Here is a 17770-nt window from a genome sequence, read left to right on the forward strand (position 1 = left end):
AGAGAAACTGCTGTGTTTATAATGGGGTTAATCCAGTCTCTAGTGGCTGTCTCATTGACAGCCGCTAGAGGGCTTCCGCGCTTCTCACTGTGATTTTCACAGTGAGAAGATGCCAGCGTCCATAGGAAAGCATTGATAATGCTTTCCTATGGACTGGCTGAATGCACGCGCGGCTCCTGCCTCGCATGCACATTCATCTGAGAAGGCGCTGGAGAAAGAGGGAAGTTTAACCCCTTCCCCCCCCCCCCCCCCTCAGCCCAGCGGAAAACGATTACAGTTTCCTGGCACTATAGTGGTCCTTTAAGGATGGGGGTGATTTCACGTTTAAACTCTTTTTCAGGATGCGCCCTTTAAGTGAGCAGTGTCCAAAGGTCTTACTTTTGCAGCTGGTTGCCGGTGAACACGGGGGGAGCGATTCACTGGCACATGAAGAGTAAGTATAATATTATTATTGGAGCGGGGGGACCGCGAGGCAGGAGGAGGGCTGTGTAGCAGAGCCCTAGTCCTGACCAAGACTTTCCTCCACTGGATCATCAATACTGGAACTCAGGAACAAGATGCTGCCAAGGGAATAGCCAACCTCCTCCCCAGTAACTGGACGACCCACAGTTCTAGGAGTAAAACTGAACTTAATTCTGCCACACATGGCTTTTATGCACTGGCCCCTAGCATGGGTTCTACATATCAAGAATACAGGAGTTTCTTCCCAGGAGCCTTTGTGTTTGAGAGATAATTGAGCTCAAAATAGTATAACTCAATTATCTCTCAAACACAGAAACTTATACACATATTATAAAATATTCCAAAAATACATGAAAACAATGCAGGAACCCCACAATACTCATATCTCCAAATACCTCTGATCTGAGCACCTGTCACGGTAATATACCCCAACACGCAGGAATAGTTCAATAGTCAAGAGACAAGAAACCAGGGTTCGTCTTACCGGACCTTAGAATGGCCGGACTAGGACGGGTAAGAAAGACAGAGTCTAGAACAAGCCGAGGTCAAGGGAACTGAGAGACAGCGTAACGTAGAACAAGCCGAGGACTGGTACACAGAGGACAAAACAGCGGATAAGCAAGCAAGGATAAGGAGAGAGCGGAGTCAGGAACAAAGCCAAGGTCAAGCACCAAAAAACCAACTGAACGATACAAGCACTAAAGGGAACTGGACAGAAACCACGATAGGGCAAGGAGCAAAGGAAACAGGTGAGTATAAATACCCTAATGTTCACTTTGATTGGCCCTTGTCATATCCACGCCCCCAAAACGTGAGTGTATGGGGAACGTGGCATGACAGGGGCCAATGGGAGACTGATTCTAATTTAGTCTCCCACTGTCCCTTTAAGAGCGCGCCCGAGACGCGCGGCGCGCTCTTAGTGTCGGGCGGGACACGTGACCGCTTCTCGCGGTCACTGCCCGCCTGACTGATCTTATCGTTGGCTGAGCCGCACGCGGCTCGTGCAGGAGCAGGACCGCGCACGGCGAGAAGAGAGGACCCCGGCCGGCCCCTGGAGAGGGTAAGTACCGCTACAGTACCCCCCCCTGAAGACACGCCCACCGGGCGGGGAGGAGCAGGCCTGGCAGGAAAACGAGCGTGGAAAGAACGCACAAGGCGAGGAGCGTGAACAGCGTCAGCGGAAATCCAACTGCGTTCCTCAGACCCATAGCCCTTCCAATGTACCAGATATTGGAGGCGACCCCGAAGAAAACGAGAGTCAATTATAGCCGCCACTTCAAATTCCTCATGGCCCTCCACAGAAACCGGAGGAGGAGGAGGGACATGCCGAGTATAACGGTTGCACAGGAGGGGTTTTAACAAGGAGGTATGAAACACGTTAGGAATGCGTAGATTCCTAGGAAGATCCAATGCATACGAGACAGGATTAACCACATGCAAGATACGAAAAGGACCAATGAAACGAGGGGCCAACTTCATAGAAGGCACACGAAGACGAATATTGCGAGTAGAAAGCCAAACCCGGTCTCCCACAGCATAGGATGGAGCCGCCCTGCGATGCTTGTCTGCCTGAATCTTCTGGCGAGCAGCTGAAGCCACCAAAGAACACTGAACCTGCTCCCAAGTATTACGTAGACTAGCCAAATGTTCGTCCAGAGCTGGCATGCCCTGTAAGGAGAATGCAGCTGGAAGAACCACGGGATGCCGGCCATAAACAACGTAAAAAGGGCTGTTACCGGAGGATTCATGAGCAGCATTATTACGAGCAAACTCAGCCCAAGGAAGAAGGTCAGCCCAATTGTTCTGATGGTGGGACACGAAACAACGAAGATACTGCTCTAGAGATTGATTGGCACGTTCAGCAGCTCCATTAGACTGGGGGTGGTAGGCGGAAGAAAACGAGAGGGAGATACCCATCTCTGTACAAAACGTTCTCCAGAATCTGGAGATAAACTGGCTACCCCTATCGGACACGATCGAAGTGGGAATACCATGCAACCGAAACACCTCCCTGGCAAAGATAGAGGCAAGTTCCTTGGATGATGGCAATTTGACAAGAGACACAAAATGAGCCATCTTAGAAAAACGATCCACAATCATCAGGATGACAGTTTTACCATTAGAGGGAGGTAATTCAACAATAAAATCCATGGATATATTGGACCACGGCCTCTCGGGTATGGGCAACGGATGCAACAACCCACAAGGAACTCTGTGGGAGGATTTCATACTGGCACAAGTACTACAGGCATTAACGTAATCGGGGACGTCCTTGCGCAAGGAAGCCCACCAGAAATATCTAGAAACTGCTGAGAATGTCTTAGAAATACCAGGGTGTCCAGCAGTTCTAGTGTCATGATATAATGACAAGATGTCTCGTCTCTCCGGTATATCAACGAATAGCTTATCAGCAGGCCTCTCCCCAGGAGCCAAGTTTTGTTTAGCCTGAATAGCCTGTAAGAGGGAAGACGAAATAGAAAGAACAGTAGTAGCTATTATTCTGTCAGGCGGAATGACAGGGGTAACATCGACCTCGAGTTTGTCAGTAGTCTCGAATTGTCTGGACAGAGCGTCAGCTTTAGTATTACGATCACCTGGTCTGTATGTGATTATGTAATTAAAACGAGACAAAAACAGAGACCACCTGGCCTGCCTAGAAGACAATCTTTTTGCTTCACTGAGATAGGAGAGGTTTTTGTGGTCTGTTAAAATGAGGATGGGATCCCTAGTACCCTCTAGCAGATGTCTCCATTCCTTGAGCGCCAAAATGATGGCACGGAGTTCACGATTGCCTACATCATAATTCTTCTCTGCTTTGGACATCTGTCTGGAAAAGAAGCCACAAGGGTGTAACGGCTTTTCAGGTGAATCTCTTTGCGACAAGATAGCACCTACCCCTATCTCAGAAGCATCAACTTCAAGAATAAAGGGCAGTGAAGGGACAGGATGCTGTAAAATAGGAGCAGAGGCAAATGAAGCCTTCAGAAAATAGACGTTTTGTTCCCGTTAACTCACCTAGAGCTGAGACCCCCGAGGGATCTAAAGGTTCTGAGGAGGAACCTATGCAGTTAGGGGTTGCCAAACTTACTGACGCTGAAAAGCTTTATAGGAGAAAGGAGGGACTTTGTCTTTATTGTGGTAGGAGGGGTCATATGAGACAAGAATGTCCCGTGCGTCCGGGAAACTATCGCACCTAAGACCGTATAGAGGACTGGCCTTGGGTGTGACATCACAGTCCTCACATTTGCCTCTTAATAAATTACTTCTTCCTGTTTCCCTGCACCTTGGTAGTAACTGCATAGCAGGGAATATACTAGCCCTGGTTGATTCCGGAGCGGCCGAAAACTTTATTGATTCCAGTTTTGTCAAGGAGAATAACATACCCACCAGAGAGAAGGAGACACCCTTGGCCGTTGAGGCCATAGATGGTAGACCATTATGCTCTCCAGTTATCACACATGAAACTGTTCCACTTCATATGTCTACAGGGGTGTTACACTCTGAGACCATTCGGTTTCAGATCATTACTTCTCCTTCCTCTCACCTCGTGTTAGGGTATCCTTGGTTACGTACTCATAATCCCACCATTGATTGGGAGTCAGGACAAATAGTTTCTTGGAGTGATTCTTGCCAAGAGTCTTGTATTGTTAAAATCACCCCTTTGAATTCTACTAATATACCTCCCGTGCCTACGGTCATACCCCCTCAGTACCTGTCTCTTAAATCTGTTTTTGATAAAAGGGAGGCTGAAAAATTGCCACCTCACAGGCCTTACGACTGTGCTATTAATATACTACCTGGTACGATGCCTCCCAAAGGGAGAATATATCCTTTATCTCCTCAGGAGAATCTGGTTATGGAGGAATATATTAAGGAATCTTTAGAGAAGGGATTTATAAGAAGATTCTCTTCCCCGGCAGGGGCGGGTTTCTTCTTTGTATCTAAGAAAGATGGCGAATTAAGGCCTTGTATTGACTATAGGGGCCTAAATAAAATCACAGTCAAAAATGCGTACCCCATACCTTTGATCACAGAACTATTTGATAGGCTTAAACAGGCCACAGTTTTTACTAAATTGGACCTTAGGGGTGCTTACAATCTCATACGTATCAAAAAGGATCACGAATGGAAGACCGCATTCAATACCAGGAGTGGCCACTACGAATATACTGTGATGTCCTTTGGCCTTTGTAACGCCCCAGCAGTTTTTCAAGAATTTATTAATGATGTCCTACGTCAATATATACATACATTCGTTATAGTATACTTGGACGACATATTAATTTATTCTACTGATTTACAGACTCATCACATGCATGTTAAATTAGTGTTGAGAACTCTTCTGGTTAACGGTCTCTATTGCAAACTCGAAAAATGTTCATTTGATCAATCTGAAGTCCAATTCTTGGGTTATATAATCTCTGCCAAGACCCTGATGCAGCTTAGCGGAAGCCAGAGCAGATGAATTGCTGATATGTATCCAGTACTAGAAACAAGGTAAGACTAGAATAGGCACCAAACAAGAAAACAAGACAAAACCAGAAGAACCCAGAACCGGAGAAGGAAAGAAAGCAGAACATGTACACAATACACAAGGGAAATATTAACAGAACATGGACAGTACAGGACTGTACATGGACTGGGAATACAAAATAAAACAAGATGAGATATAAGGCAAAACTAAGTACTATATATGTAAAACATTGGACATTTAGACATACATAAATGGCCAAGATGTATGCAGCCCACCACTGCGCCAAGGTACTCCAAGTACAGTGGGTCCTAACTGCCTAGATATGCATGACTAAATAAACAATAAAACACACACACCTGCAAAGAAAGGGGCAGAGGACATGAAATAACTGCCTGCAGGAAACAACTGAAACAAAAAGATTAATGGAAAAGGAAAGGGTGTGGCAACAACACAAACATATAAAGGAATCCAGGAGACTGGGAATTACAGGAACAGAATAAAGGAATGAATCCAGAAAGGAAACCAGACACAGAATAGAAAACCAAGAAAAACTAAACAAAAATTTTAAAAAGAGTACTGGATACCAGATGCCATGGTCAGGCATCAGAACAGAACAGAGCAGTTCCTGACACTGTGCAAACATTGCCGAATGCTCCCCCTGGCTTTTAGTGAGTGAATGCTCCCCTCTGCCATGGCTTACCTCGGAATCCGAACTACAGAGATGTTTGCTCACCCTTGCAGATAAACACAGCCCATGATTACCACATAAGAAACTTCCTGGGCTGTGAAGCTGTGCATGGGGGCTTAGGCAGGAACAGTAATTGGATATGAGGAAACAGACCAGGGCAAATCCAGAAGAGTAGTCAGAGAAAAGTAGTCTGAAGTTGCTCAGAGACAGGGAAGATGTCTTAGGATACAGAAGGGTCCAGGTTCAAATCCCCTGCCTGGCACCTGTGGGTTTACCATGCCTGGCTGTCTGGATGGCACAGTGAGAACCGTGACACTCCCAGTCAGTAGTTCATATCTCCCGAACATCGTTTGTCTAGGTGGTCAGGAAGTAGAATGAGCAGCGGTACGAACTCCGCCCGGGTTCGTGTACTCGCATGGCTGCAAACAGTTCCAGGCATTCGACCCTGTACTGCTGCCTGTGATTGTGAGACAAAATGGCCACCATGCATTGAACCACATGCATTTGGTTTGCAAGAATGGCGGCCACCCAGGGAAAGCACTCGAGCCAATGTGTTGATGTGTTAATTTTTGGTAACAGCCAGGTTAGGTCGGTGTTCAAGGAGGTATAAAAAGGGGGACCACACACCATCCACTAGGGAGACGAACAAGGGGGTACAGACAACGAACACAAGGGAATGACGTTTGCTACAGGCAGCGCGGCTCGAGGGAGGTGAGTATACGCTACACTAACTACTAATGAAAATTGGAGACCTAGGTAAGCACATTAACTGATGCAAACTTCCAGACACTGACAAGCATACACACACAGTTAGTATCAAATAAATGTAAATATGGCAGTCTTCCTTTTATACGCAGGTGATTTTGAATAGTCAGAGTACATGGCTGTTTTTCATAACCTGTTTTTGTTTGATTTTATTTGACTTTTTCTTTTTTGCCTTAGGGCTGATGTTAGTGGATGGTGGATGCAGAAGATCTTTGCCTAGTGAAGCAGCTAATATCATTTAAAGCCTGATCACGTGTAAGAATATTGAAAAATATTTATATATTTAGTACTTTTAGTGTTTATTAGAAGTATGAGACATGTCATTATAAGTTATTGCATAAATACCACAGTGTATGTAATCAGTCTTACAATTGCCCCAGATGTTGGGCAAGCCATTATGAATATTGCATATACCAATGCACTGTGCATTTTTTTTTTTATGCTAGCGGGCCATGAGTGTTAGATATTCAACAAATATTTACAGTAGCAGTAACTGGCACTGAATGAACATGATGAGAAAGACATTTGAAGATGAAGTGATCCTAAAAATGAGAAGCTATAACCTGCACCCTAATTAAGTTACCAGAAAAAGATTTGATAGCCAAAGCCTAAATTGATTGAAAGACATCCAACACAAGTTGGCTAGTAACTTAGTCGCTATTATTTATAGTGAATAAACACTAGAGGTTCTGACCTCTTTCACTAGAATATGGGCCGCAAAATCTTTTCCAGTAGACATTTGGACAGCGTTTGTAGGAGTCTAAGACAGCTGACTGGCTCAGACAAATGTATGATGTTTCAATTTAATGACCTTGTTTTGTTAGGAGTAAGTTAACCACTTTGTATCCCCAAGTAAAATCAATCAGACAAATTTATGATTTGAAACATTCTCACCCTGTTTCACAATTCTTATGTATAAAGATCTAAAAAAAATACATTTATTGTGTAAGCATGTTGCAAACCTATTTATATATTTTAGATCTATGAGAAATATAATTTAACCGACACAGGTATATGTGCTGATTTATCTCCAGTGCCTGTGTAGCTTTTAAAGAAGTCTTTTTATATTTACATAATCTTTCCTGTTATATATACCACCTGTTAAAATGCCCTTCAACCAGTTCTCAAAGTCCTAAATAATAAAAGATTAAGGATTGGGATATTCCTTTTTTTATTTTATGTCAAGCTAAGGAAATTTATTTGACTTCCCGTCCATTCAAAATCCCTTTTATTTCCCCCTGCAAGCAATGTAAAAAAAAAAAAAAAATCACAAATGTGCCAAGCTAGGCTCTTTCAGCCAACCGAGCTCAAGACGTGGGCTCAGAAACGGTATGTGGCCTCAACAGAAACCTCAAAACACATGTACAATCCGGAATCATGGCTTGTGTAACACGCTCTGCACGCAGCAATCTTGCTGGCAATACTCAGAAGGAGCCAGTACAAGCTGTTTTGCTCAGGGAGGGTAGGAGCCAATATAAAGATGCTGAAAAGATTAATACACTGGGTCAGTTGTCATTTCTGACTACGGTATGTTTTAAATCCGCAAGTGTTCCTTCGAGCTGGAATCCCTCCACAGGCATTTGTGGGTATGGCAATGCACTTTTTTATTTCTTCTCTTAATCCCTCCTTATAAACCACAGTATTCATAACAAATCACAAACACGGTTTCTAACCTTCTGTGTTCACATATAACAGCAGTTTTTCACTAACTCGTAAACTGACATTGTATCACAAAACATTGGAAATAACTGAAAAAAAAATCCTAAACTCCCATGCTATCTTTTTAAACTCGATATTTTTGGGATATAATTTTCACTTTACCAGTTATTTTTTTTTTTTTTTTTAAAGTTCACTGTTTCATTAATAACTCACAAATGCCTTTATAAGATATCCATTTTAACGTTATTACAATGGGCAGGAAATGTTATACACTGTAATACAAGGAATGTGATGCCAACCATGCGGTTATTTTCCATAACAAACCGATAATACTATTTGAACAACTAGATGCCATTTTAAAAATCAAACTAAATAGAACACCACAGGTGGTCCTACCCTATCTGAATTGGTCACCCTAAAATCTATCAGGAAAAGATCTTGCCTCTTTAGACTTAAAAATGTTAGTCTTATCTCGGTTAAACTTTAAAAAAAATGTGCAACGTTCTATTGGCCACGTAAATGTTATACTATGTCTGACACTCAGTCTGAACCAGCTGTTGGCAGTGCAATCCTGCTTGTTTACCTTGTGCATAAATAAAATAAAGAATTTAAATAAAAACAGATATTGTAATATATAAAATAAATAAATAAATATATATATATATATATATATCAGGGAATTTTCAAAGATACATTGTCTAACAGCTGTCAAAATTCTAATCACCCGAAACTGGAAATCCCAATAAACCTCAAATGGAAAGCAGTATTAAATTAATGAATCTTCCAAATCCGGATGGAGAGAGCTACCTGTAATCGATACCTGCATTCTCAATAAATTTTTAAATATTGGGTGAATGACTAAATAAATTTAAAGCAACCCAATAAGAGATATCAGGACAAAAGATGGGCTTTAATTGTAGATTATGCTAGCTTTAGTGTACTGATAATCTTAATTTTATTAATGACAGGAGGCGAGTATTTGCTTAAGACTTTCTTTACTTAAGCTTCACAGCAGCACTTTTTTACTTAGTAACAGGATAACCAATCAGAAAAAATTTAACATGGTATAAAAGTGACGTCACTTCCTCTTTCTGGCTGCGAACAGAAAGGAACGGGAAAACTGTAAAGGGAACCGATAAGAAATCCGGAAAGCCAGACGAGAAAGATGATGCTTGAGAGGGAACAGGAACGAAAACATGACTTCTAGGAGAGCTGAGATGAAACTTGAGATGAAACAGCAGCTAGACCTGTCCTCTTGAGGGGCTTTACGCTGAAACGAGAGAGCAGAGTCGAAACCAAGGATTAATCCGAGAATTGGACTTCTAAAATTATGGTGTCCAGTAATTAGAAAAAATCATATATAATAGACCACCTCCCCTAAAGTGTTAATTTATATAACCATGGAGAAAAATCCTTAGCCCCCCCTGGTAGAATATACATAGCGTGTTACTCATATCTTAGATAAACTTACCTAAAGAGGCAACCTAAGGGGGGGAAGAGACGAAGGTGAATGGGTGGGAAATACTTGCCTCCTGTCATTAATAAAATTAAGATTATCAGTACACTAAAGCTAGCATAATCTACAATTTTATAACATGACAGGAGGCTTCGTATTTGCTGTTTTAACGCTCCCCCAGGAGGGCTAAGGAAGCGTGCACAGTTGGACGAAAGTAGAAGTTGCGGAACGTCTGTTCCCTGGACCAGTCTGCTGAGTGAAGGATGTCCTGAAGAGAGGCTCCAGCGTTGAATGCTCCTGATGCCGCCGCACCCCTGATGGAGTGGGCTCCGAAGGAAGTTTCAATCCCGGCCAGGGAGAGCAACCACCTAAGCCATCTGGCAAGGGTTGTGGTTGATACGGGATGATGGGGTCGGACGTATGAGATCAATAGTTGGCTGGAGGAGGTTGAACGTAGAGAGGAGGTGACTGATAAATAACGAGAGAGAAGAGAGACCACACACAATTTTGGATGGTTAGGGAAATAAGGGTAAAAAACTGAAGAGGAGTTTGATTTTGTCCGTCTGGATACGGAAAAGGTGACACCTTCTGGGGAGAAGTTGATAGCGTTATGGTCGAATGCTCGAACGTCTGATACTCTTCGGAAGGAGATTAGGCAAAGTAACAGAGTGAATTTTGCTGAGAGTTGACGTAGGGTTAGATCCTCGTTGTTCGGCCAAGCTTCAAGGAAGCGAATCATGACATTAACGTCCCACAGGTGGGAGTATTTCGGTGTTGGGGGGCGAGCTAGTTTAATGCCCCGCAATAGTCTACAAACCAAAGGGTCCTGGCCAACCGGAGCTCCCTCTAAAGGCACGTGGGCCGCTGAGATTGCTGACCGGGCAACGTTGATGGAACGGTATGAGCGGCCTAAGTCGAATAGATGTGAGAGGAAATTCAAAATGAACTGTCTAGGGGCTGTAAGGGGATCGGTATTCCGTTCCAGGCACCAATTGCACCAAGCACCCCAGGAGGAAAGGTAGCATCTTCTGGTTCCAGGTGCCCAAGAATCCCAGAGGAGTTCCTTAGTTCTCTGCGATAATTCTCCGAAATTCCAGGATCCCCTGAAAGAGTCCAAGCCACTAGTTGGAGGTGGCCCTGAATTATCATCGGATGAGGGTTTCCTTGGGGGTCCTCTAGCAGGTTGAGCCATGGAGGTAGAAGGAGGGGATGTTGGCAGGATAGGTCCAGGAGATCTGGAAACCATGCTTGGCCCTGCCAGAGCGGGGTGAGCAGTACCAGCGTGACTTGTTGTCTGCGGATCTGGAGAAGGACTCTCGGGATCATTGCGAAAGGAGGGAAGGCGTAGGCTCCCGTTGTCGGCCACTTTTGAAGGAAGGCATCTACCGCCAAGCATTCTGGGTCTGGTAGCCAGCTGAAGAAATGTGGGACTTGAAAGTTCGTTCGGGAGGCGAAAAGGTCCAGAGTAAACGGTCCTCGGAGCTTGGAGATGTGGAAGAAAACTGATTCGTGCAGGCGCCAGTCGCTGACGTCTCTCCAATGCCGGGAGAACCAATCCGCAGTAATGTTCGTTTCTCCCGGGAGATATTCTGCTCGAATTGTTATGTTGCGTTGGAAGCAAAAATTGTAGATGTCCTTTGTCACTTCGGATAGGGTACGTGATCTGGCCCCTCCCAGTTTGTTGATGTATTGGACAGCTGAGATATTGTCCATTCGAAGGAGGATACAGCAGTCTGAGAGGTGGTTGGCCAGACTGCGGATTGCGAACGAACCTGCAATTAACTCCAGACAGTTGATGTGGAGAGAGTGTTCTGCCGCGGTCCATGGTCCCCCGGTGGAAGTTGCATGACAAGTTGCGCCCCAGCCTTGGAGGCTCGCGTCTGATTCCACCACGAAGTCTGGAGTGGGGCCGAAAATTGCTTTGCCATTCCAGGCAGACATGTGGCGGAGCCACCAGTTGAGTTCCTCCCTCACCTCGGTAGTGATCGGGACCCTCTGGTCGTATGATGGATGGGTCTGGAGGAACTGAGCCTTCAGGCGTTGCATGGCCCGATAATGGAGGGGACCTGGGTAGATCGCCTGAATGGAAGCCGAAAGTAGGCCTACAATCTGAGCTAAACCTCGGAGAGGGATAACCACTTGTCGAAGCGTCTTGCGTAGTTCCTTCCTGATCGCAGTTAGTTTGGCTTGAGGTAGGCGGAGAACACAGGTAGAGGAGTCGATCTCGAAGCCGAGAAATTGAATGATTTGGGATGGAGTCAGTGAGGATTTCGCCTTGTTGATGACGAATCCCAAGGATTCGATCAATGAAGATGCGTAGTTCGTTTGTGACTGTAGACTGGATGCGTCGTCGCAGAGTAGTAAGAGGTCGTCGAGGTAGATTAGGCAGCGAATGCCTCTTGCTCGAAGATGCGCGGTGACTGGTTTGAGTAGTTTGGTGAAGCACCATGGAGCGGAACTCAGGCCGAATGGAAGGCAGGTGAATTGGAAGACCCGGTGGTGCCAAAGAAAGCGGAGGAAACGTCGGCTGGATGTATGTACCGGTACGGAGAGGTAAGCATCCTTGAGGTCGAGTCTGGTGAACCAATCTCCTGGTCGGAGGATGTCCCTGAGGAGATGAATCCCTTCCATTTTGAAGTGCCTGTTTATCACGAAAGTATTCAACTGACGAAGGTTGATTACTGGGCGAAATTCCCCTGATTTCTTCTTGACTAGGAAGATGGAACTTAGGAAGCCTTTGTCGTGTGGAGCTGGTTGAATAGCTCCTTTTGTTAGTAAGGAACGTAGTTCCGAATCGAGGAGGGTGGATTGAGCTCTTGACATTATCGGGTAATGGGGAAAACCTGTTTGAGTAGGAAGAGAATAAAATTCTATCAAATAACCCCGGACTGTGTTTAGAACCCAGGTATCTGAAGACAGCGTCTTCCACATATCTAGACAATGTAATAACCTGCCCGCATGATAAACCGTAGTAAGATGAAAGGTAGGAAATCTCACCTGTAGGGTATCTGTTGCGTCCACGGGCTCTGCTTCCTCTTCCCCTGTCTGCTCTTTGGGTGTAGAAACCCCTTGACTGGTAGTTGGGGAAGAAGGATGAGGTGGGGGGTCGCTGGCGTTGGCCTGAGGCCCAGAAGCGGCTGACTGTACGACCCCTTGAACGGCCAGCCCTTCCAAAAACCCGTGAGGGTTGTTGGTGGAATACTCTTTTCATGGATGATTGTGCTTTGTTCAAAGTAGTGTATAAGTTTACATGCTTGTGTAACTCTTTGATATAGGGTTCTCCAAATAATAGACCCTTAGCCTTGGGACCCAATTCTTTGGTGCCCAGATCAGTTAATTTGGCATCCATACGCAGCAGCACTGCTTTTCTACGCTCCGTACATAGGGAAGTATTTGCATTGCCCAGCAGGCAAATGGAGCGTAGTGCCCATTCTCTTATAACCGATGGGTCTAAGGGGGCCTCGTTAGTGAGGGCTTCATCAGCCAATAGTAGAATTCTTGCTAGGGGCCCCAGGACATCCAACATCTTGTCCTGGGTAAGGCGTAGGCTGCGTTCGATGCCCTTTTTAGGGTCACGGCCAGTTCTGGCTAGGTATGTGCAGAGCATTGGATCGAACTCCGGGGTCATGGCAACCTTGTCCGGCAAGGACGGCCTAGGGCATTCGGCTCTTAGGCGCTTGCGGACCTCCCGATCTAGTGGTCTCCTGATCCAGAAATGGATATATTGGGAGAGATGAATTGGGAATTACCATTCAGAAGACCGAGGATATCTAATATGCCGTGGGTCAAATAGGGGTTGACCCAGTGTGTCCATGAAGGTTTCGGCGTCTTCCGAAGGATTCTGTTCAGGTACAGAATCCTCTGTTGTGAGATCTCTATTGAAATCTTGAGGGAAAGGTGCCCCTTTAAAAGAAGCCACAGGCCAGTCTTCTTCATCTTCAGAAGAGTGGTCGGCTTGCCATTCATCTAGGATGGCCAAGGGGTGTAAATCAAAAGAGTCGTCTTCTTCCTCTGACAGAGTAGGTTGTACGGGATGTTTTGTTTTGGTGTCGGTCTGTTTCGGGCGTTTTGCCGGTTCTTTCCCCTTGCGTTTGAGTGGTTCTGGCCCATCCCCTTTCCAATATCTTTTAGTGGGTTTGGAAGGGTTCCTTCTTGAGGAATCTGAATCATCTGCCTCTTCCTCAGAAGGTGGAGGCTCAGAAGTTTTTGGATCTTTAGGCTCAATGGGCAGCACCCGAGCCAGGGCCTTTTCCAGTGAAGCGGCAACGGCCGCATTTATAACAGCTTGTAAGTTTTGGTCTTGGACTGAAGCCTCCATAGCAATAGTGATGATACCTATGGGGCAGAATAGGCCAGCATTAGAATGTATTTGAGGCCGTCCGAAATAACACAAAACTTTATTAAAATGTTTTTTAAAAACAGTGCAAGCTGTAGCTGGGGGTCACCCAGTCTTAATAAACTCCGGGAGTAATATTTCAAACCCGTATAGAGGTATAGCGGCACAGACAAAGCGGGCCAATCATGGGCTGTATATCATAACAGCAATCATAAATATATTAAGGGATTTACCCTCACAATAAATCAGTATTAATGTGATGAAAACTCAGGCTGAATGGTAATGGGGTAATCCCAACAGTAATGAGATGTTGAATATAAATTCGAAATATAAATATTTGGTTCCAAGTAGTACTGTCAATTCACCGCCAGGGGGAGTAGTATAAGCCAGTAACTCATCAAACTGAAATTACAGAGTGAGGTATTTCCAAGGGGAGTGAAATCAAGCCTACTCTGAGGTAATATTACTATTATCTGAAAATTAGTAAAGAAAAATATATATATATCTTTTTCCAGGTGTTAGAAATAAAGATACTGTCAGGATCGGGTCAGGGATCCAACACGCAGAGTACAAAGAGTAGCTGATACGTATACCGGTCCTTAGAATGGCCGGACTAACGTAGAACTACAATAGAATGGTCAGAGACAAGCCGAGGTCGAGGATAACAGAAGACAGGTAAGCGAGAGACAAGCCGGGTCAAGGAATACAGAAAGGCAGGAGAGTAAATAACAAAGCCGGGTCAGAACCAAAAGACAAGAGAATCACAAAGCACTGTGTGACTAGAAGGACTAGAACCACGACAGGGCAATGAGTGAATGAGAGAACCCCCGTTAAGTATCCTGGCTAGGGAGAGGAGACACGCCTCCGGCGAGTCCTGATTCGTCTCCCGAGATTTGAGTGGCAGGATGTTTCGGGTTAGCGTCATGACGTCTACCTCCGGTCCTTCTGTTATAAAAGGAAGTGACTCCCTCGCGGCCGGCGTTAGCAAGGCCGAGTGAACCGCGGGAGACCGAGGAGACATGGCGTCCGGACGGATAACCTTCTAAGTCTCTACCTCTCTCAACGGTAGAGACTCCAGGTACCCTGACAGTACCCCCCCCCTCAGATACGCCCACCGGGCGGAAGGAGCCGGGGCGAGATGGAAAGCGGGAGTGAAATGCCCTGCGAAGACGAGGAGCATGAACATCCTCTTGTGGTACCCAACTCCTCTCCTCAGGACCATATCCCCTCCAGTCAACTAAATATTGTACTCGTCCCCGGGAGACACGAGAATCAATAATGGAGTTAACCTCATACTCCTCCTGACCCTCCACCTGAACAGGGCGCGGAGGGGCGATTGTGGAGGAGAATCTGTTACAGATTAGAGGTTTCAACAATGACACGTGAAAGGAGTTCGGGATGCGTAAAGTAGCTGGAAGAGCTAGACGATATGCCACTGGGTTAATTCGAGTCAAGATCCTGTAAGGACCAATATAACGAGGAGCGAACTTCATGGAAGGAACTTTAAGACGAATATTCCTAGTGCTCAACCACACTCTATCGCCTGGAACAAAATTCGGAGCCGCCCTTCTACGTTTGTCAGCATGTTTCTTTACCAGTACAGAATTGTGTAGAAGAATCTGTCGAGTCTGATCCCACAACTTCCTCAAGTTGGCCACATGGACATCAACCGACGGTACTCCTTGGGAAGGAGAAACCGGGGGAAGAATAGATGGATGAAAGCCATAGTTCATGAAGAAGGGACTTGAATGCGTGGAGTCACAAACAAGATTGTTGTGCGCAAACTCTGCCCAAGGAATCAAACCGACCCAATCGTCCTGGTGTTCGGAAACAAAACAACGTAAGTATTGCTCAATCTTCTGGTTAGTTCGTTCAGCAGCTCCGTTAGACTGAGGGTGATAGGCGGACGAAAAATTCAATTTGATGCCTAATTGAGAACAGAACGACCTCCAAAAACGTGAAACAAATTGGGAGCCTCTATCAGAAGTGATCTCAGAAGGAATCCCATGTAAACGAAAAATCTCTTTAGCAAAGACCTCTGCCAATTCAGGAGAAGTCGGGAGTTTAGGCAAAGGTACGAAATGTGCCATCTTGGTAAACCTATCGACTACGGTGAGGATAACAGTGTGTTTTTTAGAAACCGGCAGATCCACAATAAAGTCCATAGCCACACAGGACCAAGGTTTGTCAGGAATCTCCAGCGGTTGTAGAAGGCCACAAGGAAGCGAATGCGGTAGTTTGGTTTTAGTACAGATCACACAAACCCCGATAAAATCCTTAATATCCTTCCGTAACGACGGCCACCAGAAATCCTTGGAGATCAAAGAATACGTCTTGCGGACACCCGGATGACCAGCCACCTTACTCTCGTGAAGACACTGTAAGAGCTCCAATTGAAGTTCAGGGGGAACGAAAAGTCTGGAAACCGGAGTCAGTCTAGGTGCCAGATGCTGCAAGTTCCTTATCTGATCAAGTAGCGGGGAATGAACTTTGAGAGTAGTGTTAGCGATAATGTTACACTTGGGTACTATAGAGGACAAAACCGGCTCAGATACGGCAGCAGGTTCATATTGGCGAGATAAGGCGTCGGCTTTAGAATTCTTAGAACCTGGCCTATATGTGAGTACGTAGTTGAAGTGAGTGAGAAATATGGACCAACGAACCTGTCTAGATGATAGTCGTTTAGCCTCCCCAATATAGGATAAGTTCTTATGATCCGTCAAAATAGTAACAGGATGCAAGGTACCCTCCAATAAATGTCTCCACTCCTTCAAGGCCATTATAACCGCTAGTAGTTCCCTGTCACCAATGTCATATCTGCTTTCAGTACCGGACAATTTTTTGGAAAAGAATCCACAAGGATGTAGTGGTTTATCTACACCCAACCTTTGGGACAGAACAGCACCTACACCTGTCTCAGAAGCGTCTACTTCGAGTAGGAAAGGTAGAGTAGTATCAGGGTGAACTAAAATTGGTGCGGAAGCAAACAGCTCTTTGAGTGTCTCAAAAGCCCGAAGAGCTTCAGTAGACCAATTCTTAGTCTCAGCCCCTTGTTTGGTCATGTTAGTGATGGGAGCAATGATAGAGGAGTATCCCTTAATGAAACGTCTGTAGTAATTAGAGAAACCAATGAATCTCTGGATAGCCTTGAGACCCTGAGGTAAAGGCCAGTCTAGTATGGATTGGAGCTTCTCCGGATCCATTTCAAACCCTTCCCCAGAAATCACATAACCAAGAAATGTAGTTTGGGATTGGTCAAAGCTGCATTTCTCTAGTTTGCAGTATAAGCCATGCTGAAGAAGTTTGTGTAAAACCCTCCTGACTTGCCTGTGGTGAGTCTCAATATCCCTGGAATGTATAAGAATATCATCAAGGTATACAATTACACAGTCATCTTGAAACTCCCTAAGAACCTCATTAATAAGGTCCTGAAATACTGCCGGAGCATTGCAGAGACCAAAAGGCATTACCGTATACTCATAGTGCCCATATCGAGTATTGAATGCAGTTTTCCACTCGTCACCGTCGTGGATTCTCACTAAATTATAAGCACCTCTAAGGTCTAACTTAGTGAAAATTTTAGAACTCTTTAATCGGTCAAAAAGCTCGGTGATCAAGGGAATCGGATAAACATTTCTGATGGTTATCTTGTTAAGGCCTCGGTAGTCAATGCAAGGTCTTAAAGAGCCATCCTTCTTTTTAACAAAAAAAAATCCAGCCCCAGCAGGGGAGGAGGATCTTCTAATGAACCCCTTGTCTAGGTTTTCACGAATATACTCCTCTAGAACTAAGTTCTCATTCGTGGACAAAGGATATACATGACCCCTGGGGGGCATGGTACCAGACAGTAAATTAATTTTGCAATCAAAAGGCCTATGTGGTGGTAAGGTATCAGCCTTTCTTTTGTCAAATACTGCCTTTAAATCTTGA

Source organism: Pelobates fuscus, chromosome 12, assembly GCF_036172605.1.
Source record: "Pelobates fuscus isolate aPelFus1 chromosome 12, aPelFus1.pri, whole genome shotgun sequence".
Taxonomy (NCBI): Eukaryota; Metazoa; Chordata; class Amphibia; order Anura; family Pelobatidae; genus Pelobates; species Pelobates fuscus.